The sequence below is a fragment of the Schistocerca piceifrons genome, chromosome 5 (genome assembly GCF_021461385.2).
Source record: "Schistocerca piceifrons isolate TAMUIC-IGC-003096 chromosome 5, iqSchPice1.1, whole genome shotgun sequence".
NCBI classification, from domain to species: Eukaryota; Metazoa; Arthropoda; class Insecta; order Orthoptera; family Acrididae; genus Schistocerca; species Schistocerca piceifrons.
Genome location: NC_060142.1, coordinates 144,406,321 through 144,409,658, shown reverse-complemented (window position 1 = coordinate 144,409,658; position 3,338 = coordinate 144,406,321).

Genomic DNA, 3,338 nt, shown 5'->3' with positions numbered 1-3,338 from the left:
GTCCCCTAATCGGTCGTTGAGGAAACAGTGTTAGTAGCACCTCTGTTCATCAGGACGGTCATTTGCTCAATAGTTGCACGTCTGTTCGCCCGTAGACATTTGCGCAGCTGTCGTTCACCCCTCTCATTTATGGCCTGTGGTGCACCGTAGTTGGATCGGCGCCTCTTTTGCAAAGCCTCATTTTGCAATAAACAGTATACTTCAGCCACGACGGCACGCTAACAGTTTACAAACTTAGCCCTTTCGGAAATGCTTCCACCCTTGGTTCGATAGCCAATGATCGTGTCCTTTAGGACGTAGATAAATGGCTTCTCTTCCCTATTACGCCAATGTCCACAGTGTTTTCCGTGTCCTTCCACACGCTTTGTATTTCATCCATTGCTAGTGCTGCCACCTGTCGTCTGTGAGTGTTTGTTGCAGATTGACGTCAAACATACGTGTTGATCACATTAATGCAACTGCAGCGTGTGTATTCGTTGACTTCAGAAAGTGTACTGCTGTGATGCTTCCGGTATTTATTTATAGTAAATTCAAAATGGTGGACTCCATTTCTTTTATTTACTTACATCTCTTACTGTTTCAAAGAAATAGTATCGGCAGTAATTTAAAGATTTATACCAAATACACTCCTGGAAATTGAAATAACAACACCGTGAATTCATTGTCCCAGGAAGGGGAAACTTTATTGACACATTCCTGGGGTCAGATATATCACATGATCACACTGACAGAACCACAGGCACATAGACACAGGCAACAGAGCATGCACAATGTCGGCACTAGTACAGTGTATATCCACCTTTCGCAGCAATGCAGGCTGCTATTCTCCCATGGAGACGATCGTAGAGATGCTGGATGTAGTCCTGTGGAACGGCTTGCCATGCCATTTCCACCTGGCGCCTCAGTTGGACCAGCGTTCGTGCTGGACGTGCAGACCGCGTGAGACGACGCTTCATCCAGTCCCAAACATGCTCAATGGGGGACAGATCCGGAGATCTTGCTGGCCAGGATAGTTGACTTACACCTTCTAGAGCACGTTGGGTGGCACGGGATACATGCGGACGTGCATTGTCCTGTTGGAACAGCAAGTTCCCTTGCCGGTCTAGGAATGGTAGAACGATGGGTTCGATGACGGTTTGGATGTACCGTGCACTATTCAGTGTCCCCTCGACGATCACCAGTGGTGTACGGCCAGTGTAGGAGATCGCTCCCCACACCATGATGCCGGGTGTTGGCCCTGTGTGCCTCGGTCGTATGCAGTTCTGATTGTGGCGCTCACCTGCACGGCGCCAAACACGCATACGACCATCATTGGCACCAAGGCAGAAGCGACTCTCATCGCTGAAGACGACACGTCTCCATTCGTCCCTCCATTCACGCCTGTCGCGACACCACTGGAGGCGGGCTGCACGATGTTGGGGCGTGAGCGGAAGCCGGCCTAACGGTGTGCGGGACCGTAGCCCAGCTTCATGGAGACGGTTGGGAATGGTCCTCGCCGATACCCCAGGAGCAACAGTGTCCCTAATTTGCTGGGAAGTGGCGGTGCGGTCCCCTACGGCACTACGTAGGATCCTACGGTCTTGGCGTGCATCCGTGCGTCGCTGCGGTCCGGTCCCAGGTCGACGGGCACGTGCACCTTCCGCCGACCACTGGCGACAACATCGATGTACTGTGGAGACCTCACGCCCCACGTGTTGAGCAATTCGGCGGTACGTCCACCCGGCCTCCCGCATGCCCACTATACGCCCTCGCTCAAAGTCCGTCAACTGCACATACGGTTCACGTCTACGCTGTCGCGGCATGCTACCAGTGTTAAAGACTGCGATGGAGCTCCGTATGCCACGGCAAACTGGCTGACACTGACGGCGGCGGTGCACAAATGCTGCGCAGCTAGCGCCATTCGACGGCCAACACCGCGGTTCCTGGTGTGTCCGCTGTGCCGTGCGTGTGATCATTGCTTGTACAGCCCTCTCGCAGTGTCCGGAGCAAGTATGGTGGGTCTGACACACCGGTGTCAATGTGTTCTTTTTTCCATTTCCAGGAGTCTAAATTAACAACCGACGGAGCTGATCCTCCTTGGTACAGAAAACGGGTTAGAACACTGCTACAGAAACAACAAAGCAACCATGCCAAATTTAAACAGACGCAAAACCCGCAACATTGGCGATTTTTTACAGAAGCTCGAAATTTAACGCGGACTTCAATGCGAGATGCTTATAACAGTTTCCACAACGAAACTTTGTCTCAAAACCTGGCAGAAAATCCAAAGAAATTCGGGTCGTATGTGAAGTATGTTAGTGGCAAGGAACAATCAATGGAGATACTATCGAAGATAGTGCTGTCAAAGCAGAGTTAGATCCAAAGAAATTCGGGTCGTATGTGAAGTATGTTAGTGGCAAGAAACAATCAATGCCTTCTCTGAGTGACAGCAATGTCTCCATTGCTGTCAAAGCAGAGTTAGATCCAAAGAAATTCGGGTCGTATGTGAAGTATGTTAGTGGCAAGGAACAATCAATGGAGATACTATCGAAGACAGTGCTGTCAAAGCAGAGTTAGATCCAAAGAAATTCGGGTCGTATGTGAAGTATGTTAGTGGCAAGAAACAATCAATGCCTTCTCTGAGTGACAGCAATGGAGATACTATCGAAGACAGTGCTGTCAAAGCAGAGTTACTAAACACAGTCTTTCGAAATGCCTTCACAAAAGAAGACGAAGTAAATATTCCAGAATTCGAATCGATAACAGCTGCCAACATGAGTAACGTAGAAGTAAATATCCTCGGAGTAGCGAAGCAACTTAAACTACTCAATAAAAGCAAGTTTTCTGGTCCAGACTGTGTACCAATTAGGTTCCTTTCGGAGCATGCTGATGCATTAGCTCCATACTTAGCAATCATATACAACCGTTCGCTCGAGGAACGATCCGTACCTAAATACTGGAAAGTTGCACAGGTCACACCAATATTCAAGAAAGGTAGTAGGATTAATCCACTTCATTACAGGCCCATATCATTAGCGTCGATATGCAGCAGGATTTTGGAACATATATTGTGTTCGAACATTATGAACTACCTCGAAGAAAACTGTCTATTAACACACAGTCAACATGGGTTTACAAAACGTCGTTCTTGTGGAACACTACTAGCTCTTTCTTCACATGAAGTGTTGAGTGCTACTGATGAAGTATTTCAGATCGATTCCGTATTTCTGGATTTCCGGAAGGCTTTTGACACAATACCACACAATCGGCTTGTAGTGAAATTGCGTGCTTATGGAATATCGTCTCAGTTATGTAACTTGATTTGTCGTTTCCTGTCAGAGAGGTCACAGTTCGTAGTA